This window comes from Myotis myotis, unplaced genomic scaffold (assembly GCF_014108235.1).
Source record: "Myotis myotis isolate mMyoMyo1 unplaced genomic scaffold, mMyoMyo1.p scaffold_m19_p_9, whole genome shotgun sequence".
Lineage (NCBI taxonomy): Eukaryota > Metazoa > Chordata > Mammalia > Chiroptera > Vespertilionidae > Myotis > Myotis myotis.
Window position 1 is genome coordinate 11,486,223 of NW_023416401.1, and position 23,360 is coordinate 11,509,582.

Genomic DNA, 23,360 nt, shown 5'->3' on the forward strand with positions numbered 1-23,360 from the left:
ACTCACAATTATCATTCTAACCCTCTCCTCTGAGAGACCCCATCTTGGTAAATGACATGGGCCTCTGCCCAGTTACCTTCCCAGGAAATCTGGACTTAGTCCTTCACACTTTCTTTACCCCCACCCCCTCATACAATCCATCCCAGGTCCTGTGAATTCTTCCACCAAAATATACTTGAAATATACTGACCGCCCATTTCTTTCTATCTCCACAGCCAGACTCAGCCATCACCCTCCTCTTGTGCACTGTGGAAACCTCTCTGTGGGTTTGCCTCTCACTGGCGCCCTCTGTTGACACTCAGCTTTATACACAGACCGGTCCAGGCTGGATATTCAAACATCTCTTTCCTTCCTGTTAGTAAATAATCACTGCTTCTCTGGACAATGAGCCACAGCCCACTCAGGGCTTTAACCCCATCCACCGACCGCCCAAGTAGACAGGACCTCAGAGACCTTGCTGTAGTTTGGGTCTTTGCTGGAATATTTAAAAATGCATGAGGTATTCTGATGACCTAATAACTTCAGGTACTTTCCCTAGTGAAGTTCAAGGGAAAACCCAGAGAACTCCGCTCTCATACCCTTCAACAGCCAGAATAACATATTTTAAAAACATATGGAACCCTACCTTGGAGGGGAGGGGAGAGGAACATTGGGGGTGTTGGTAATGTTCTATTCTAGATTGGGGTTGTGGTTACATAAAAATGTTCACTTAGTGAAATTCATTGGGCTGGGCACTTGCAATTATATACTGTTCTGTCTTGTATTTCAATAGAGTTTACTTAGAATATGTCACACCAAATTTCCCTGTGGCTTCTGCTCAAGAACAGGAGCCTCTTGACCTTACTTTTTCTCTTGTTCACATTCTCTCTGAAGGCTCCTGCAGACCAGTGGGCTCCCTTGCCATCCATGACCGGCTTTGCGGTGGTTACCATTAGTTACCACTAGGGGCGCCCTGCGGGACCCCGAAGAACATTTGGTCTTGGAGCAGGACTCTCTTACCCAGTTACTCTCTCTCTCCTGCCTTCACCGATCAACTCCTCCAGACTACTCAGGTAGCTGTGGATTTGTTATCTAGAGGTTAGAAGAGTTTTGGATTACTGAGTGCCAGGGTAAAGATTTAATTTCTTGCTATTCTGTACTTTCCCTCAAACCTCACAGAGGGTCTTTCCTAAAGATTCAGACCATTTTTTTTAAAAAGCCATGAAAAGATGCTCAATCTCACTGCTAATAAGGGGAAATGCAAATTAAAATCCCAGTGAGGCACCATTTCCTACCCATTAGCTTGGCAAGAATTTAAATGCCCAATCATAGCAAGTGCAAGGAAGGCTGTGGTGAGTCCAAATGCCTACAGATGCGAGTATAAATTGGTAGAACCACTTCTGAGAAAAGTGTGGCAAGATCCACAAGAGGTGAAGATGGTCCTGCCCCCTGCCCCAGGCACCCACATCTAGGTCTACACTGCAGAGGAGCAAGAGGGCCCTGTCAGCTCAAGAACCTTCTTGCAAGGTCACTTGTAACATTTAAAAAAAGGGGGGTGGGGAACAAACAGAAAATAAATTGTTAAAAAATTTTGACCTATTCATGTAGCCATTAAAATGAATGAACTATAGCCACATGCAATCAACATGGATACAAACAAAGACATCACAGCCCTTAAAAGAAAGCAACTCTGCTGACACCTTGATCTCGGACTTCCAGCCTTTAGATCTAAGAGACAATACATTGCTGTTGTTTAAATCCCCGTCTGTGGCACTTGGTTATGGCAGTTCTAGCACACGAATCCGGGGACTAATACCATATCACCACTTTCGGACTGAGGACCGGAGGCCCCTGAGAGCCATGGCTTTGCTTCAGGTCATGCAGCTACTGAGAAACGGAGCTAACTCTTGGTTTCTCTGGCTGGGTCACAGGTTAGTTTGACGCTTTATATGAGAGAGTCAGTGATTTCATGGGGGCTGGGAATAAAAACATTGCAATTTATTCTTCTATTAAAGCGTGACAGGTTGCAACAGCTTTCTGGGTGGTCTGTTCTTGAGCTTGATCTCGATGGTGTTTGGGAAAAACAATACTTTTTCTCTTATCACCCATACAGGATCATCTAACAAGCCGGATTAATGTCCTGGGACCCATCATAAAGACTGCAGCCTTCAGACACACTGTCAGCATGTTGGGTAATTATAACGAGTCTGGCATGTTTGGCTGCTTAATTTATAGCACCCATGGCATTCTGGCAGCGCCTTGGCCTTCTGATCCAGGCGTCCTTTCTGCTTTATATCCTTGGGTGTGGATGATTCTAAACCCCTTTCTCTGGGAGGGATCCCTTTGCCCCTGCCACTCTGCCAAGCCGGTTCCCACACTGTGCTGTCAGACTGCTGGTTGGAGTTTTGAACTGAGCAATGGGGAGTGTGGAGATGTGGGAAGGATAGTGGCCGCCAGTCAGGAGGTCTGAGGCACAGGTCTAGCTCCATCTCTCCATCCTTAGCTCTGTGGCCTTGGCCAAGCCATTTCCCCTTCTGGGCCCCAGTTTTCCCACAAGTAAATGGAGGAGATTGGACAGGAAGATTAACTCTTTCCTGTCTGGGAGGAGGCTGGAGACCAGCAAAGACGGTAAAAGATGCCAAGAGTGGGACTGGCTCAGCAGCTCTTTCTGGTGCTTTCCCCCCTCCCCCTCCCTTTAAATATATTTTTGTTGATTTCAGAGAGGAAGGAAGAGGGAGATCTGGAAACATCACTGATGATCGGTTGCCTCCTGCATGCCTCCTACTGGGGATCAAGCCCACAACCTGGGCATGTGCCCTGACTGGGAATTGAACTGTGACTTGATTCATAGGTTGACGCTCAACCACTGAGCCACACCAGCTGGGCATCTTTCTGGTGTTTTTAAAACTCCCATCTAAAGTGGCTTTTCTAAGCATGAGCTTACGCAGGAGGCCAGGGTCACACATCTGCCAGCTCAGCTTGGCCCTGTTATTTTGTCCCTGTTCGCCAGACCTGCTGACCGGCAGATGGGCATCTTGGGTGAAAATATAGGAAACAGGAATTAATTCTTAATTTGTACAGTTTAATTGGCAAGCATCTCTTAAAACATAAGTCCATTGTGGAGATACTTATTAGAAGACGTCTTTGACAGTGAAAACATAGAGAACCAGTGGGCAGGGGTCTCCATATTGCCTCCTCCTCTAAAACCCTATGGTCCCAGCCCTACCCTGGAGGGATGATCTCAGTGGATGGCCACCCCAGCATCTGTGACCCATCTCTGAGGTTATCAGTGACTGTGCCCCATAACGCCCCTCCCTCCCTTGGCCATGTCACATCTCCCCTCTTCAGATTATAATTTAAGGTCACCTGATATGAGAGGGTTTCCATCTACAACTTGCTGGTGGTTGTCAAGACCATCCGTGGCAACTTTTGTATATCTTCATGTCGAGAATTATTTTTGTGGATGTCTTTGTGTAAAATGTGGTGTAGCTTCCCTTTAAGATGTGAAACTCCTTGAGCATTGGGCCAGAGTTACTACAGCCCAGAGATTCTTCTAGCCCATGGCCAGAACCCCGGCCTCTGGCATGCGGTGTCAGGTATAATGAGAAAGTATCTCAGAGAGTAGATCAGTGGTGGCCACCACAGCTGTGCGGGGCAGAGTTGGAAAGCAAACCCAGAGCTGACCGGCTCTCCCAGCATGCCCTCCTCTGTAGCAGTGCTGTGCTGTACCAGCCCGCTTAACTCAGGGGGCCTGTAAGAGGTGGGCTTGGGCAGCCAGACAGGCTTTAGGCGCCTCCTAACACAATGTAACTTTAGTGGGGAAGAGAAGTGCTTTGCTAAGCTTGGAGTGAGGTCAAGACCAACTTCAGAAGCAGGTGGAGAGGTCTGGGCTTGGCTTGACACAGGTGGTCCATCGAAGATGAGTCCTGGAGGCAGACAGTACAGCATGGAGAATGATAAAGTCATAGAGACTGCTGCGATTGTCCTCTTTTTCTTTAATAATATAATTCCTGATTTTTTTTTTCCTTTTTATGTTTATGGTAGGCACTTGACTGCCCAACATAAAAACTACAGCTCCCTGTCTCTCTGACCATGTGACTAAATTCTAGCCAATGGGATGCAAGCAAAAGCAAGGAAGTGTCTTAAAGAGAAGGGATGTTCCTTTTTCTTCTCCTTTCTTTTTTTGCTACTCTGTGGAAAGCAGGCGTGATGGCTGGTGTTGGAGCAGCAGTCTTGGTCCTTGAAGTAACCTTGCAAGCTAAACTGATGGGATCACAGGATAGAAAGTATCTCTTCATAACACTGCAGTGTGTCATAGCAGCCCTCATCCACCTACCTCTGGACTTTTGTGAGAGATAGAAATAAATTTCTATTTAGTTTTAGCCACTGTTCCTATCACCAAATTCCAAATTACAGATAAGACTTATTTCTTCTATTGTTTGGTGCTGGTCTGTCACCAACACCTCTCTAACATTTGCCGAATCTCCCCTGTTTTAGCAAAGAAAGAACAGAGCTCACTCAGGCTCAGAGCCTTTGGCAGGCACCAATGTGTAACTGTAATTTATTGACATTGTTTTGTTTCTATGGCATTTATTTTTAGGTTACCATTTACTTAAGGTAAATGCTACTGCTTTTCCATTTACAAGTGGTATGAGGTCACTTTCCTTTTTAAGTAACTTACTTAAGCAAAAACAATTGAGTTGATTTAAAATACGAAGTGACTAAGAGTCCAGGTCATGTCAGCCATGGCAGGAATCAAGGAGGTGGCTAGAGGCTGATTAAAGGTTGGGAAACAAGGGTATAGATTGTGCTGCTTCAGAAAGAATTATCTAAATACCTCTTCCTCCAATATTTTATGGTTTTTATTTTTGATGATTCAAAGTATTCTTTTAATGGAGCCTCCTGATTCCTCAAGGCAGTAATTCAATAAATATTTCCATAGACCAAGTATGGTAGTTAAGGGTGTGAGCGCTGAAGCCAAACTCCCAGGGTTCAATTCTTGGCTCCTGCAATTGCTAGCTGTGTGACCTTCGTCACATGACTGCACTTCTCTTTGCTCAGCATCGCCCCCTGTAAAACAGAGTTGATGATGTTGATGGGAGGATTAAAGGACACATTGTACGTAAATATGTCTGGCATACATTAAGTATGCAATAAATAACAGCTGTTATTATCCTTATGTCTGACTTGAGCACGTCGAGAAGTCACTGTTGACAGCTTGATACTAAGTCCTTGGGAGTAGAATAACTCTGTCCCAATGCTCAAGAAGTTTCACACTTTTTTCCAGTTTTCCTGCTATGTTCTTTTTCTGTTCCAGGATCTAGTCCAGGACACCACGTTGCATTAATCTTCACATTAATTTTTACCTCAGTTACCTCCAACCTGTGACAGTTCCCCAGCCTTTCCTTATCGTTCATGATCTTAACACCCTTTAGGAGTACTGGTCTGATATTTTGTAGAATTTCCTGCAATTTGGATTAGGCTAATGCTTTCTCATTGTTAGAGTGATGTTATAGATTTTGGGGAGGAATACCAGAGGGGTGACATGTTTCTCCCCTCTTAATTTCTTTAAAATACATATGATTATTTAAAAAAATAATATTTCTTGCAGGTTATAGTATGTGTAGACTTAATATACCTGCCAAACAACTATAGCATGAAGAGTGCTGTGGATGGGGTGTTATTAGGGATAAGTGGAACTATACAACTGTAAAGTTTCTGCGTCTTATGTGAAATGGTATAATATTAACTCTGAAGAAGTAAGGGGGTATACTGTAATCCCTGGTGCAATCTCTAAGAAATAATACATATCCTTCCAGTTAAAAGGCCAATATAGATACATTAATTGGAATTCTTAAATATAGTTAAACTAGAGGCCCAGTGCATGAAATTTGTGTACTGGGGGGGCAGGGGGAGCAGAGGGGGCCCCCAGGCTGGCCTGCACACTCTAACAGTCCAGGAGCCCTTGGGGGATGTCTGACTGGTGGCTTAGGCCTGCTCCTTGCTCAGTCCCAATTGGCCAGACCCTAGCAGCAAGCTAACCTACCAGTCAGAGCATCTGCCCCTTGGTGGTTAGTGCACATCATAGCAACTGGTCGACTGGTCAACTCTCTGCCCCCTGGTGGTCAGTGTACATCATAGTGAGTGGTTGGGCGGCCTTAGCATATCATTAGCATATTATGCTTTGATTGGTTGACCAGATGACTGGACGATCAGACACTTAGCATATTAGGCTTTAATTATATAGGATAGTCCAAAGTGGAAGGAAAGGGGGAATAGAGGAACAAAGAAAACAGTGCAGACAAACAGATAAATGGTAAAATAGTCAACTTCATTACAATCCTATAATAAAAGGCTAATATGCAAATTAATTGAATGGCAGAACAACATGCACTGACCACCAGGGGGCAGACACTCAATGCAGGAGCTGTTCTCTGGTGGCCAGTGCGCTCCCACAGGGTGAACACCGCTCAGCCAGAAGCCGGGCTCACGGCTGGCAAGTGCAGTGGCAGTGGCGGGAGCCTCTTCTGCCTCCACGGCAGTGCTAAGGACCCCGGAGGGCTCCCGGACTGCCAGAGGGTGCAGGCTGGGCTGAGGCCCCCTTCCCCCCACCGCCCCTCCTCCCCCTGCAGTGCATACATGTCGTGCACCGGGTCTCTAGTCATATCAATAATTAAATGTTAATGAACTAAGCACCCAAAATAGTAATTCTTATTACCATCATTATCACTGTAAACTGCAGAAGAATAGGGTCATCCTTCTGATCTGATTCATCTTTTATAATATCACTCAACCCCTAAGCATCTAGGGTTTGGCGTTGGGTTATCTGTTCTAAAAAAGCCTTCCTTGTCTCCCTAGGAGTCAAGGTGCTCCTAAAGATCTGCCTGTCTTCTCTTTCTGTCCCTGCTGAAAGCCTTTGCTTACCCTGGATGCCTAGAGCACAGTCCTAACTATATCAGGGAAGCCCAGAATCAGTGCTTGAGAGGATGTAGTGATCCTTGAATCCATCCTGACAGATACCTCAGTTTCCCTGAATAGAGATCCCTCATATTAGGTTTTAAACAGATTTTTAAAAGTTAATTAACATGCACAATACTTTTTAAAATGATGTACCAAAAGATTTTCAGTAAAAAGTCAGCCTCCTTCCAACCTGTATTTTGGATGAATGAACACAAAGTGTTTATGTGTTCAACCTGAAACCCCTCTTGAGGAACTGGTGGGGTGGGGGTGGGATGAGGTAGGGTGGGGTGGGGTGGGGTGGGGTGGGGTGGGGTGGGATGAGGTGGGGTGGGGTGGGATGAGGTGGGGTGGGGTGGGGTGGAGTGGGATGAGGTAGGGTGGGATGAGGTAGGGTGAGGTGGGGTGGGGTGGGGTGGGATGAGGTGGGGTGGGATGAGGTAGGGTGAGGTGGGGTGGGGTGGGGTGGGGTGGGATGAGGTAGGGTGGGGTGGGGTGGGATGAGGTAGGGTGGGGTGGGGTGGGGTGGGATGGGGTGGGGTGGGATGAGGTAGGGTGAGGTAGGGATGGGGTGGGGTGGGATGAGGTGGGGTGGGGTGGGATGAGGTGGGGTGGGGTGGGGTCGGGTGGGATGGGGTGGGGTGGGATGAGGTAGGGTGGGATGAGGTAGGGTGAGGTGGGTGGGTGGGGTGGGGTGGGATGAGGTGGGGTGGGATGAGGTAGGGTGAGGTGGGGTGGGGTGGGGTGGGGTGGGATGAGGTAGGGTGGGGTGGGGTGGGATGAGGTAGGGTGGGGTGGGGTGGGGTGAGGTAGGGTGGGGTGGGGTGGGTGGGATGAGGTAGGGTGGGGTGGGGTGGGATGAGGTAGGGTGGGGTGGGGTGGGATGAGGTGGGGTGGGGTGGGGTGGGATGAGGTGGGGTGGGGTGGGGTGGGATGAAGTAGGGTGGGGTGGGGTGGGATGAGGTGGGGTGGGATGAGGTGGGGTGGGGTAGGGTAGGTAGCATTGTATTTTCTACTCAAGCAGATGTCTGCCTCCTGTTAGTTTTTTAGCAGTTGAAGTCAACTTCCTAGAACCTATGTCCTCCTGATGAGCAAGCAATAGTATTCCAGAGAGTTTATTTTTATGGAGGAAAATTCAGCTAAGCATGTTGGGCTGCTGCTGCCAGCTTCATAATATACAGAATTTGCATTAGCAGGAAAGTCCTTTATAACTGCGAGTTGAAGTGGGCAGGGTGAGTACACTTAGAAATTATCTTTGCTGGTTAAATTTAGGATTTTTTTTTGGGGGGGGGGAACATTCAGAAAATACTATTTCATATTCACATGGTTTGGGATTGTTTTTCTTTAAAGGACTGGAAATACAGTAGAAAGGTCATGGGCTATGGAATCTGATAGAACTGGTTTTCATGCTCATTCTGCCACTAAACGCTGAGATAAGTCTCTCAACCTTTCCGAGCCTCAACTTTGCCATCAGTAAACTGATTCTGGCACCTAGTAAATATTCAACAAATACAGTTTTCCTACCCAGCTCTCCGCTCTCCCTGTGTTTTGGTGTTTTCTAATACTGCATAGCAAACCATCACAAACGTATGGATCAAACATTAACTTTGCTCAGCCTGGAAGCAGCCTCTTCCTTGTAAAATCCTCTCTCCCGTGTGTGGCTGGACTTAGCGATTTGCTTCCAAGGATTAGAATGTGGCAAAGGGCTGGAAGTCACCTCTGTGATGAGGTGGTACGATGGTGACTCCCATCTTGCTGCCGCTTTCACTCGGTTGCCTTCTTGGTTTGCATGAAGTAAGCTGCCATATGATGTTAAAGGAAGCACTTGTGACAAGGAACTGAAGGCGATACCCCAACAGGCTTCAAGGAACTGAATCCTGCCAGCAACCATGGGAGTGAGGGCAGCCTTCCCAGTGGCACCTGAGACAGAGCCCCACCAACACCTTGATTCCCTCTCTGGAAAGACCCTGACTCAGAGGACCCGGCTAAGCCAGGCCCAAATTCCTGACCCACAGAGGCTGTGGAAAAATGAGTGTTTCAAGCCACAAAATTATGGGGTGATTTGGAGTAATAGATAACTAATATCTCAGGAATCTGTAATTTGGGGAGGACTCATCGTGGGGAAGCTCCTCTCTTGGGCTTGTCAGCTGGGTGGGTGCAGGAGCTGGGAACTGAAATCCTGTGATGGTTCCCTTCTCCCTTCTTCACTTGTCTACCAGTTGATGCTGGCCATGGGCTGCGACCTTAGCTCCTCGTTGGCTGGAACACACTTATGTGGTCTCTCCATGAGGCCTGGACTTCCTCATCACAAGAAGGCTGGGTCCCAAGGGAGGAGAGGAAGGAGGGAGGGAGGGAGGGAGGGAGAGAGGGAGAAGGAAGGAGAGAAATAGTGAGCTTGGTGCACCAGATCAGCGATAAGAAACATAAACCCAGATGGATGAGTGGGATAAAAGTATGGAAGAGGAAAAGAATAAAAAGCATAAAAAGTAAGAAAGCAATGACCCAATGTCACCCAGAATGAGGAAGTGGAGTGTAAACTAGGTTTAAAAAAACATCTTTATTGTGGTGTAATTCACATATCACACAATTCACTCATTTAAATTGTCCAATTCACTGGTTTTTAGTATGTTCACAGAATTGTGCAATTATCACCACAATCAATTTTAGAGCATTTTTTGTCTTCCCCAAAAGAAATCTGTACCCTCTAGCAGTCACTTCTCATCCCCTCCACCCTCCCAGCCCTTGGTAGCCACTAATTTACTTCCTGTCTCTATAGATTTGCTTGTTCTAGACATTCCATGTAAATGAAATCATATAGCATGAGGTCTTTTGTGACTGGCTTCTTTCATGTAGCATAATGATTTCAAGACTCATTCATGTGGTAGCATCTATCATTCCTTTTTTACAGTTGAATAATATTTCATTGTATGCATATAACACATTTCAGTTATTCATTCTTCAATTGATGGACATTTGGGTCATTTCTATTTTTGGCTATTTTGACTAATGCAGATATAAATATTCATATACAGGTTTTTATGTGGGCATTATGTTTTCATTTCTCTTGGATATATATACATACCTAGGAGTGGAATTGCTGGGACATACAATAACTCTTATGTTTAATATTTCGAGGACCTGATAAGTTGTTCTCCGAAGTATTTGAGCTATTTTACATTCCTGCCAGCATTTTATGAAGCTTCCCATTTCTCCACATCTTCGTCATCTCCTTTGTCTTTTTGATTCTAGCCATCCTAGGGGGGTGTGAAGTGATATCTCATTATGGTTTTGATTTGCGTTTCCCTGATGGTTGGTGAAACTGAGCATTTTTTTCAAGTGCTTATTGGCTATTTAGAAATCTTTCAAGAAATGTCTATTGAGATCCTGTACCCATTTTTAAATTGGGTTATTTGTCCTTTTATCACTGAGTTGTGACAGTTCTTTCTATAGTCTGGACACAAGTCCCTTATTAGATATATGATTTGCAAATATATTGGCCCATTCTGTGGAGTCCCCCCCCATTTTCTTGGTGGGATTGTTTGCATCACACAAATTTGCGATTTTGATGAAGTCTATTTAATCTATTATTTTCTTTCATTACTTGTGCCTTCAGTGTCATGTCTAAGATTTTGCTTAACCCAAGGCCATGAAGAGTTACTTCAGGGTTTTCTTTTATATTTTTTGTTTTAGCTCTTACATTTAAGTCTTCAATCCACTTTGAGTTAATTTTTGTGTATGGGTAAGGAAGGGGTCCAACTTCATTCTTTTGCAACTTTATTCTTACCCATAAAATATTTTCTTTCAAATAACACACTATAAATTCACCTTCTAAATGCTGCTCTTCTGGACTAAGCAAGAGAATGTGAAACCCAGTGACCACTTCTTTTTCACTCTCAGTTGGTGTATAATGTGAATATGGGTACATTTCTAAGACATATAACTTTGTTAAAGGGCTCCAGTTATTTCATCTGTGAAAAAAGAAAAAGGAATGCCCTAGGATAGTGATTCTCAACCATGGCTGCTCATTAGAATCGTTTAAGAGCTTCACAAAGTACCCGTGGCAGAGTGCCCTGCTCAGGTATTCTGATTGAATTGGTCTGTGATAGGGTCGGCCAGAGCACAGGGGTTTGTCCAAGTGTCTCGGGTGACTCTGCTGTGCAGCCAGGATCATAACCTCTGCTCCAGATGGTCTTTGAGGGCTTCCCAGGACTAGTACTCTGTGGTTCCGTGGCAGTTCTGAACGGCAGGACCCTGACAGAATGTGGTTATTTTAGCCCAGATGGGTTGTCTCCCCAAACACCATGCTGGAGAGCACTCCACGGGTAGCTGGTGGTGTCTTTGGGTTTGACAGGGAAGATATGCCCATCTCTTCCAAGAGCAGGTGGCAGTGTTCCTACCTGGTCCCTGACCCCTGAACTAGCCTTGAGGGGGCCTCTGAAACAGTGCAGACCAATGGCACTGTTCATAAGGCTGCTGCTCCAGCCACCTGGCTTCCACCAGCCACACTCCTTCTTACTTACTCTCGCCTTCACACCTGCAGTTCCCGCTGCCGAATGCTCTGGCCTTCCTCTCTTCTCTGCCTGAGTTCCTCCTGCTCTCTCCTCTGATCTCAGCTTAAACACACCCCCTCAAAGGTGCCTTTCTTCCTTCTCTCCTTTCCTTCGGACTCTCACCCCCTCATATATTTCCAGAGCAGGATATTCCTGGATCCCTGTAATGATCAATTATTAATTATGGGTGTAGTTGTTTTCCAGAGTGTCTTCCTCACTAGGTTGTAAGACAGGAACCATGTCTGCCTCAAAGGCCACTGTTGCTTTTGTTTTAAAATATATTTTTATTGATTTCAGAGAGGAAGGGAGAGGGAGAGAAAAATAAAAATATCAATGATGAGATAGAATCATTAATCAGCTGCCTCCTGCACGCCTCCTATTGGGGATTGAGCCCACAACCCAGGCATATTCCCTGACCAGGAATTGAGCATGACCTCCTGGTTGATAGGTCGGCGCTCAACCAGTGAGCCACACCAGCCAGGCTCAAAGGCCACTACCGTATCCCCAGTGCCTGGCACAGTGCCTGGCACATAGCTGTCACCCAGTAACAACTTCAGAATAAATAAATGATTCTGAAATGTCAAAAAAATTCTTAACTCTTCTCAGTGTCTTCTCTTTAAGAAGACAGAATGGCCCTCAGGGTACTAAAAGGGGTAAGTCTCTCCCATGTCCTAAGCTCTGCCTCCTTACCTCCTTCATCCTCTCCAATGCACCCCCATCTCTGTGCCCCAATATGCAGATAGTAGTAGTGGGGTCATGATTTCTCTTGGGGAAAGGAGCAGCAGTTATTGATTTGAAAAAAAAATCCAGATCTGGGATTCAGAGACAATCAGTTCACAATCCCCACAAGCCACAAAGTCTCTCCCACTTTTGTAAGCCCCTCCCTTCAAACAAGCTAATCCTGGTGATTTTCTCTTCCAGCTCCATTGCTGGAGCAGTTAACGCAGACTTCACCAGGAAAAACATGGACATGGATCTGAACCCCGGGAGTGGAGGCAGTGGGACTTGTTTATTTTCTGGACAAGGAGGGAAATGGTGGAGATCAGGGCAGGGATTCCTAGGCTGAGTTACAGAAAATTCTATGGGATCCGTGGGTGCATTGGAGGTGGGTCTAAGGGTACTCTGAAGCTGTGTGAGGATGTTGAGTTTATGTGCTGGGGCAGGGTCAGCTGTTTTCATCAGATTCTTAAAGAGGCCTGTGGTCTCCAAGAGGTTAAGGAAGCTGGCCAGCCTGATCTCTACAGAAGTCCCTCTGCTTCAGGCCTCTGAACTTTTGAAATAATATGTCGTCTCAAGAACCCCAGATGAGGCGATACGGGTGGTGGCTGATTCCTTGTGGCCACCTGATGGTGCTCAGGTGCATAGCATCCTTTGGGTAAGAGGAAGAACTGTGGGCCTACCTCCTGTCTGGACAAGTTCTAGGAACTTGGAAGGAGGTTCTGTGTCTGGATGCAGCTGCCTTCTTTCCCAAGGGAGTGAGCACAGTGCTGGTTCAAAGCTGGAAGGGAGGGACTGGCTGGTGGGATCCCCTCCTCTTTACCTACTTTGCACTTGACTTCCTCTGAGCCCCTGAGGGAGGCTGTGTGGGAGTCCAGAGTCCAGAACCAAGAGAGCCTGGGTCTGGTCTGTGTGGACGGTTTGCCAAGAGTGGCCTTGGGTGGGAGGGAGGTGTTTCTGGCTTAAGTGGGGATGGAAGGGCTGAGGAACCCTGGCCAGCCTGAGCGTTGTGTATCTCAGAGGGCGCTCTTGAGTCAACTTTTCCACCCAACTTCCATCCTGAGAGGCAGGCATTGTTTATGCCCAATTCACAGATGAGGAAACTGAGGCCCACAGAGGTGACATGACTTGCCTAAGACCACACAGCTAGCCAGTTGTAGAGGCTGTCACTCCCACAATTATGTTTCTTTATATAGGACTCTGCAAGCAGACAGAAGAGAAAGACTTCCCTGCTAATTGAAGAAACAAAAAATCATGTGTGAACTGACTGTGGAGAGGGCCACATGGCCAGGAACTGGGAAACCTCTGGATGCTGAGAGAGAGCAGGAAAATGGGGACCTCAGACCCATAGCTGTAAGATGAACCCTGTTGACAACCTAAAGGAGCCCGGAAGCAGATTCCCCCCCAGCTAAGCATCTGATCAGACTGCAGCCCTGCAGACACCTGGATTGCAGCCTTGTGGGAACCTGCGCATAGGCACGGAAGCTGTGTGTCCCTGAACTCCTGGCCCATGGAAATTGTGAGGTAATAAATGGGTATTATTTTAAGTTGCTATGTTTGTGGTAATTTGTTAAACAGCAACAGAAAATGAATACATTTAATGGGATTTTTAAAAATGTTTTAGTTAAATTTGCTGGTAAAGCCACTTGACCCTGAGGCTTCCTTCATGTGAAGGTTTTAAATGATAGATTTAATTACAACAGTTACAGGACTACCGGGATTTCCTGTTTCTTCCTGCATCAGTTTTAGTAGTTGCATGCCACTAGGAATTTGTTCATTTCCTCTAAACTTTAAAATATATTGGCACAAAATTGTTTATATTAATTCTCCTGATCTTTTTACTATGGGTAGGATCTGTGGTGATGACCCTCTCTTCTTTCCTTAGACTGATTATTTGCTCCTTCTCTCCTTGCTCTTCACTAGTCTCACCCAAGGGTTATCAACTTAGCTTTTATTTTTAAAGAACCAATTTTTAGCTTTATCATCTACTATGTTTTCCATTAAATTAATATATTCTCTTTTATTATTAAACTCTAAATCTTGTTCGGGGGGGTGGGGTGCAGGCGGTTTCTTTGTTATTTCTTTTCTAAATTCTTGACATGGATTTTTTTTAACCTTTTCTTTTATTTTTGGAATATAGGCATTTAAGCCTATTAAATTTTCCTCTGGTGTTTTAGCAGCATCCAATAAGGTCTAGTGTTTAGCATTTTATTAACACCAAGTTTCAAATATTACCAAATTTCCATTGTAATTATTTTCTTTGACTCATGGGTGTTTTAGAAATGGATTTCTTTAATTTCCATGTACATGGGGACTTTTCTGTTATATTTGTATTATTAATTCCTAACTTAATTTAATTGTGGTTAGGAACATGCTTGGCATAACTTGGTCTTATTTTAAAAATTGAGGTATAATTTACATACACCAAATTATACAGCTTTCAGTGTAGTTTGACGAGTTGGGCAAAAGCCTACACCCATATGACTGGTAATTCAATGAACATATGAAACATTTACATCTCTTCAGGGCCTTCTTCCAATCAGTCCACTTCCATCCTCTCCTCTTCTGCTCAAGGAAACTACTGTTTTAGTATCTGTCACCTGTGCTTAATTTTATCTGTTCTATAATCTCTATATATAAAAAGCCAGCGACCATAACACTGTAATGACGGTAAAGACTGGTCGCTATGACACCCACTGTGGCCAGCCAAACGACCTAATCAGGGGGTGGGGCCGGCTGGCCAAATGCCCCCGCTTCCCTCCCTCTGGCTAGCCCCACCATGATAGGCCCGCAGCCCCTCCCCCTGGCCAGCCCCGCCCCTGATCACACCCCCTACCCCAATAGGGGGTGGGGCTTGCTGGCCAACCTCCTGCAGCCCCTCCCCCCAGCCGGCTCCATCCCTGATTGCCCCCACCACCCCAATAGGGGGAAGGGCTGGCCAGCCAACCTCCTGCAGTCCCTCCTCCTGCCTGGCCCCACCCCAGATCAGCCCCTCCCCCCAGCCAACTCCACTCTCCATCGGAACCCCCACTCCGATCAGAGGCAGGGCCCTCCGGCCAACCACCCATGGCCCCTCCCCCAGGCTGCTGCCTCCCAATCGCCCCCCCCAACCCCATTTGGGGGTGGGGCTGGCTGGCCCACTGCCCAAAGTCCCTCCCCATGGCTGGCCCTACCCCCAATCAGCCCCCAACACCCCAATCAGCTCGTGGCCCCTCTCCATAGCCAGCTCCACCCCTGATCATCCCCCCCACCCCATTCTGGGACTGGGCCGCTGGCCCACCACCCACAGCCCCTCCCAATTGGGGCCAATCGCCCACGGCCCTTCCCCAACTGGCCCAGCCCTGATCGGGACCCGATCGGGGTGGGCCGGCCAGCCAACCTCCTGCTGTCTCCTCCCAACAGGCCTGGCTCCAATTGGGGCCAGGCCGGCCAGACCCCACCCATACATGAATTCGTGCACTGGGCCTCTAGTGCTATATAATAAAAGGCTAATGTGCAAATAGACCGAATGGTAGAACAACCGAATAACCGAAAAACTGGTTGCTATGATGTGTGCTGACCACCAGGGGACGTGTGTGGCATATGGTGGGCTTTGGCCACGACAGGATGGTGGAGCAGGTGAGCAGGGACTTCAGACCAAGGCAGGGCACTGGTCACTGCCGTCCAGACGAGACTCTGGTCGTTACCTCCTCCTCCTCTCCAAAAACCTCCTCTCCAAAAACCTCCAAAAAGCGCTCTCTGCTCTCCTCCTGTCCAAAAAGCGCTCTCTGCCCTCCTCCTGTCCAAAAGCACTCTCTGCCCTCCTCCTGTCCAAAAGCTCTCTGCCCTCCTCCTGTCCAAAAGCACTCTCTGCCCTCCTCCTGTCCAAAAGCTCTCTGCTCTCCTCCTGTCCAAAAAGCGCTCTCTGCCCTCCTCCTGTCCAAAAACACTCTCTGCCCTCCTCCTGTCCAAAAAGCTCTCTCTACCCTCCTCATGTCCTATTCCTCTGACCTCATCCTCTTAGATTTCTTCTCCGCAAAGCCAATTTAACAGTTGTATCTCAGACTCAGGCTCAAAAAACTCTCGGATGAGTTGTCACATCTGTATACTACTCTCACCTCACCCTAGCATAACCACGTGTACATGTTTATTTACATTAAAAGATGGTGAGAACATCAAGATAGAATATTGGGAGAGAGATGGGTATATTGACTACTTATTATCTCATCCTAATCTCTAATTTATTATTGCAGTTCTTCCAGAACACTAGTATTTTGCTGTGCTTTTCTCTGAAGTTTTCCCTGCCCCTTTACTTCACCATTGACTGCACCCACTCTACAGGGACTGTAATGTGTTAAAAGCACAGTGTAACTAATAGAAATAAAGAGTGCACCGGTCCTGATCACTCATTGCCGTCAGCGGGTGCAAGCGGTGGCTGCTGGCCCTAATCGCCCCTCAGGGCTTCTCCACCTCCCCCTGCTCCTGAGGGGTGATTGGGGCAGCAGCTGCCACTTGCACCCGCTGACAGCACCAGCCCCACTTGCACCTGCACCTGCCCCAATTGCTCTGCTGTCAGTGGGTGCGAGTGGAGCTGGTGGCATCAGTGCATGGGAGTGGCTGCGGCGGGAGCAGGGCTGCCGGCAGACAGGGGACTGGGGGCCGTGGTGGGAGGGACCATGTGGGGGCGTGGAGGATGGGCCGAGACCTGTCCCTGTGCCCACCGCAGCCTCGCAGCCCACAGTTCCTTTCAAGGTGCACGAATTCGTGCACTGGGCCCCTAGTTTTATATAAATGATACCATACCATAGACATTCTCCTGCATCTGGCTTCTTTCACACAACATAACAGTTTTGAGATTTATCCATGCTATATGTGTTTATTTCTTTTTTATTTCTGAGTAGTATTTCATTGTATGACTATACAACATTTTTTCTTTCTTTTAAAAAAATGTTTGTATTGATTTTAGAGAGAGAGGAAAGGAGAGGGAGGTAGAGAGAGAGAGAGAGAGAGAGAGAAACATTGATGAGAGAAACATCTCTCCTTTGACGAACATTTAGATTGTTTCTAGTTTTTGGCTACTATGCATAACCAAGCAAAGTATAAAGTCAGCATATAAGAGAAAGTCCCATCAAAGAACTTATCACTTAACTTGGGGGCAGGCACAGTTGTTAGCAGGGTATATTAAAAGTATGCAATATAGGTTCTGAGTGTACTTCACTTTCTAGATGGAGACCTTGAGAGCTGACATAGTTGTGAAAGGGCTTGTGTGCTGTTGCCAGGTCTAAGAGGAAGGACCCTACAATAAATTACCTTCTTAAAAGTTTTAATAATTCATTCACCCACTCCACAAATATGTTTGAACATTTCTCTATCGAGGCATTGAGTGTTGCGCTGGCCCCATTGGTGAACGAGATGGACTGGACTCTGCTCACATGAACCTTACATTCCAGGTACTCCAGGTTCTGGAGGGAGCACAGTAGGGGAGGGGCGGCCTTGTGGAGGAGCCGCCTGGGAGAAATGAGATGGGGCCTGTGACCGATGATGGTCTGCCATCTGATTCCCCCCAAACACTTGGCCCTTTCCCCGTGGGGTAGGGGGAGGGACCCTGGACATTCTTCCTGCTGCGATCACAGTAGTAACAGATGCCTCACCTTTGCCTTCCGTGTTTGGTATGGAGATTGGGGTGGGGATCAGAGGGTGGTGGGAGGAAGTTACCACCTCTTCTCTCTGTGACATAAGCCAGATTACAATTTTGAGGTGACAACTGTATCTTTTCTTCTCTGAATCCTCAAAGCCTGGTGAAAGCATAGTACACATTAATCACTAATGCTACCCCAAGGATTATCTGCTTGAGTCCTCTACCTTCAGGTACTTGTCTTCGTCTAAAGAGGGTTATTGACTTGCTCATGGTCACAGGCCCTACATTTTCTCAGGGCCGTACTCAGTTCTTTACCAAGTCTGTTAAGCTCTCTGGTCATAATTTCAATTCATTTGGGTTGACCTTTTGTTGATTTATTACAGCACTTAGCTCGAATTAATCATTTTATTATCCCAATAATAATAGCATCCATTTAAAAATTAGTTACTGTCTGCCAAGCACTGTGCTAAGTGTTTTAAAAAAGGTGTTTTTAATCTTCACCCGAGGATATGTTGTTGTTTTTTTTTAATTTCAGAGAGAGAGAGAGAGAGAGAGAGAGAGAGAGAGAGAGAGAGAGAGAGAGATGTAGGAGAGAAACATCAATTGATTGCCTCCTGTATGCACCCTGGGGATTGAACCCACAACCTTTTGGTGTATAGGATGATGCTCCAACCAACTGAGCCACCCAGCCAGGGCTGTGCTAAGTGTTTTAATGTTTCAACTCAGTTCATTTTCAAAGCAACCCTTTGAGAGAGGTACTTACTTTTATTATTCACATGTTACAAAAGAGGACATTGGTGTTTACAGAGGTTAAATAATATGCCCAGAGTAGCACAGCTAGTAAATGCTGGGGCCAGGATTTGAACCCTAGGTGGTCTGACTCAGAACCTCATGCTCAAAAGCAGGTGTCTTCAGGAGCAGAGGCATGTTTGCTTGCCTGCCTTTGTTTTTATTTTTATTTTTTTATTTTTATTTTTATTTTTATTTTTTATTATTAGTTAAGGTATTACAAATGTGTCCTCATCCCCCCCATTAACCCCCAACCTTCCCCCCCCACACACTCATGCTTCCATCCCCCTGTTGTCCATGTCCATTGGTATGGCTTATATACATGTATACAAGTCCTTCGGTTGATCTCTTCCCCTTACCCCCGCCCTCCCCTACTTTCCTTCTGGGGATTGATAGCCTGATTGCTGTTTCTCAGTCTTTGAGTCTGTCCCTTTTCATCAGTCTATGTTGTTCTCTATAATCCACAAATGAGTGAGATCATGTGGTATTTATCTTTCTCTGACTGGCTTATTTCACTTAGCATAATGCTCTCCAGTTCCATCCATGCTGTTGCAAAAGGCAAGAGTTCCTTTTTTTTTTTACCGCAGCATAGTATTCCATTGTGTATATGTACCACAGTTTTCTAATCCACTCATCTGCTGATGGGCACTTAGGCTGTTTCCAAATCTTAGCTATGGTGAATTGTGCTGCTATGAACATAGGGGTGCATATATCCTCTCTGATTGGCGTTTCTGGTTTCTTGGGATATATTCCTAGTAGTGGGATCACTGGGTCAAATGGGAGTTCCATTTTTAGTCTTCTGAGGTAGCTCCATACTGTTCTCCACAGTGGCTGCACCAGTCTGCATTCCCACCAGCAGTGCAGAAGGGTTCCTTTTTCTCCACATCCTCTCCAACACTTGTTGTTTGTTGATTTGTTGATGATAGCCATTCTGACAGGTGTGAGATGATAACGCATTGTCGTTTTGATTTGCATCTCTCGTATAATTAGTGACTTTGAGCAGGTTTTCATATGTCTTTCAGCCTTCTGTATGTCCTCTTTCGAAAAGTGTCTATCTGGGTCCGTTGCCCATTTTTTTATTGGATTGTTTATCTTCCTTTTGTTAAGTTTCATGAGATCCCTGTAAATGTTGGAAATTAAACCCTTATCGGTGGTATCATTGGCAAATATGTTCTCCCATGTAGTGGGTCTTCTTGTTGTTTTGTTGATGGTTTCCTTTGCTGTGCAAAAGCTTTTTATTTTGATGTAGTCCCATTTGTTTATTTTCTCTTTAGTTTCCATTGCCCTAGGAGCATTATCAGAGAAGAAATTTCTTCGGCATATGTTTGCGATTTCGCTGCCTGTGGATTCCTTTAGTATTTTTATGGTTTCCCGTCTTACGTTTAAGTCTTTTATCCATTTTGAGTTTATTTTTGTGTATGGTGTGAGTTGGTGATCTAGTTTCATCCTTTTGCATATATCTGTCCAATTTTCCCAACACCATTTATTGAAAAGACTGTCTTGACTCCATTGTATGTTCTTGCCTCCTTTGTCGAATATTAATTGGGCATAGTGGTTTGGGTTGATTTCTGGGGTCTCTATTCTATTCCATTGATCTATATGTCTGTTCTTGTGCCAGTACCAAGCTGTTTTAAGAACAGTGGCTTTGTAATACAGTTTGATATCTGGTATTGAGATCCCACCTACTTTGTTCTTTCTGAGGATTGTTGCAGCTATTCGGGGTCTTTTTTTATTCCAGATGAATTTTTGGAACGTTCGTTCTAGATCTGTGAAATATGCTGTTGGTAATTTAATGGGGATTGCATTGAATCTATAAATTGCTTTGGGTAGTATGGACATTTTGATGATGTTGATTCTACCAATCCATGAACACGGTATATTCTTCCATCTGTTTATGTCTTCCTCTATCTCTTTTTTCAGTGTCCTGTAGTTTTCAGCATATAAGTCTTTTACCTCCTTAGTTAAGTTTATTCCTAGGTATTTTAATTTTTTTGGTGCAATGGTAAATGGGATTGCTTCTGTAGTTTCACTTTCTGTAAGTTCACTATTGGTGTAAAGAAATGCCATGGATTTCTTAGCATTAATTTTGTATCCTGCTACATTGCCGAATTCATTTATTAAGTCTAATAATTTTTTGATGGAGTCTTTAGGGTTCTGTATGTACAGTATCATGTCATCTGCAAATAAGGACAGTTTTACTTCTTCTTTTCCAATCTGGATGCCTTTTATTTCTTCTTCGTGTCTGATCGCAATGGCTAGTACTTCCAGTACTATGTTGAACAGGAGTGGTGAGAGGGGGCATCCCTGTCTTGTTCCTGTTTTTAGGGGGAATGGTTTTAGTTTTTGCCCATTGATTATCGTGTTGGCTGTGGGTTTGTCATATATGGCTTTTATTGTGTTGAGGTATGATCCCTCAATTCCTATCTTGCTGAGAGTTTTTATCAAGAAAGGGTGTTGGATTTTGTCAAATGCTTTTTCCGCATCAATTGATATGACTATGTGGTTTTTCTCTCTCAATTTGTTTATGTGATGTATCACATTTATTGATTTGCGGATATTGTACCATCCTTGCATCCCTGGGATAAATCCTACTTGGTCATGGTGTATGATCTTTTTGATGTACTGCTGGATCCGATTTGCTAGGATTTTGTTGAGGATTTTGGCATCTATGTTCATGAGGGATATTGGCCTGTAATTCTCTTTCATTGTATTGTCTTTATCTGGTTTTGGGATTAGGGTGATGTTGGCTTCATAGAATGAGCTGGGAAGTGCTCCTTCCTCTTGGATCTTTTGACATAGTCTGAGGAGGATAGGTTTTAGGTCTTCCTTGAATGTTTGGTAAAACTCCCCTGTGAAGCCATCTGGCCCCGGGCTTTTGTTTGCTGGAAGCTTTTTGATTACTGCTTCGATTTCCTCCATAGTTATTGGCCTATTGAGATTTTTAGATTCTTCCTGGTTAAGTTTTGGAAGGTTGTATTTATCTAGGAATATGTCCATTTCCTCCAGGTTGTCTAGTGTGTTGGAGTAGAGTTGTTCATAGTATTTTCTAACAATCCTTTGTATTTCTATGGGGTCTGTTGTTATTTCTCCTCTTTCATTTCTGATTTTGTTTATTTGGGTCCTCTCTCTTTGTTTCTTGGTGAGCCTGGCTAGAGGTGTATCAATCTTGTTTATCCTTTCAAAGAACCAGCTCTTGGTTTTGTTGATCTTTTGTATTGTTTTTTTGGTCTCTATGTCGTTTATCTCCGCTCTGATCTTTGTTATTTCCTTCCTTCTGCTAACAGTGGGCTTTTTTTGTTGCTCTCTTTCTAATTCTTCGAGTTGTAGAGTTAGGTCATTTATTCTCATTGTTTCTTGTTTCTTGCAGTAGGCTTGTAGAGCTATGAACTTCCCTCTCAAGACTGCTTTTGCTGTGTCCCATAGGTTTTGGATTGTTGTGTTTTCATTGTCATTTGTTGCCATGATGTTTTTTATTTCTTCTTTGATCTCACTGGTGACCCAGTCGTTGTTTAATAGCATGCTATTTAGTCTCCATGTGTTTGATTTTTTTGTATTGTTTTTGTTGTAGTTGATTTCCAGTTTTATGCCTTTGTGATCTGAGAAGATACTTGATATGATTTCAATTTTCTTGAATTTGAAGAGACTTTGTCTGTGACCCAATATATGGTCTATCTTTGAAGATGACAAATGTGCACCCGAGGAGAATGTATATTCTGTGACTTTGGGGTGAAATGTTCTGAAGATGTCAATTAATTCCATCTGATCTAGTGAGTCATTTAGGATTGATGTTTCTTTGCTGAGTTTCTGTTTAGAGGATTTTTCCAGTGGAGATAATGGGGTGTTAAGATCCCCTACTATGATTGTATTGCTGTCAATCTCTCCCTTGATCTTCTCCAGAAGATTTCTTACGTATTTGGGTGCTCCTATATTGGGTGCATATATATTTACCAGAGTTATTTCTTCTTGTTGGACTGCTCCCTTTAGTATTATGAAGTGGCCTTCTTGATCTCTTTTTATGTCCTTCACTTTGAGATCTAATTTGTCAGATATAAGTATTGCTACCCCGGCTTTTTTTTCACTTCCATTGGCCTGAAAAACCTTTTTCCATCCCTTCACCATCAGTCTGTGTGCGTCTTTTTTTGTGAGGTGGGTTTCCTGTAGATAGCAGATATATGGGTCATGTTTTCTTATCCACTCATTTACCCTATGCCTTTTGACTGGGGAATTTAATCCATTTACATTTAAAGTTATTATTGATAGAAACTTGTTAGTCGCCATTTTTGTTCTTTACCGCTGCGTTCCTTCTTTGTTTCCTGTTTTTTCTATTTACAGCAGACCCTGTAGCATTTCTTGCATTGCTGGTTTGGTTGTAATAAACTCCCGTAGACCGTTTTTGTCTGTGAAGCTCCTGATTTGACCCTCAATTTTGATTGATAGCCTCGCTGGGTATAGTATTCTTGGATTCAGACCCTTCCTTTGCATGACTTTGTATATTTCATTCCATTCCCTTCTTGCCTGATGTGTTTCTGTTGAGAAATCGGTTGCTAGTCTGATGGGGGATCCTTTGTAGGTAACTTTCTGTCTCTCTCTGGCTGCTTTTAAGATTCTTGCTTTGTCGTTGGTGTTTGCCAATTTAATTATTATGTGCCTTGGTGTCGGTCTTTTCGGGTTCATTTTGTTTGGGACTCTGTGAGCTTCTTGGATTTGTGTGAGTTTTTTCCTCCCTATATCAGGGAAATTTTCTGTTACTA

General features: G+C 44.9%; 1 long non-coding RNA gene across 1 annotated transcript; it reads left to right on the plus strand.

Moving 5' to 3' along the window:
* The first annotated feature begins 896 nt into the window (after nucleotides 1–896).
* LOC118662632 lies at nucleotides 897–13,719 on the plus strand. The gene is made up of 3 exons (XR_004969813.1): nucleotides 897–1,052; nucleotides 2,093–2,171; nucleotides 13,400–13,719. It is a non-coding gene; the product is annotated as an uncharacterized LOC118662632 (long non-coding RNA).
* Nucleotides 13,720–23,360: the final 9,641 nt, after the last annotated feature.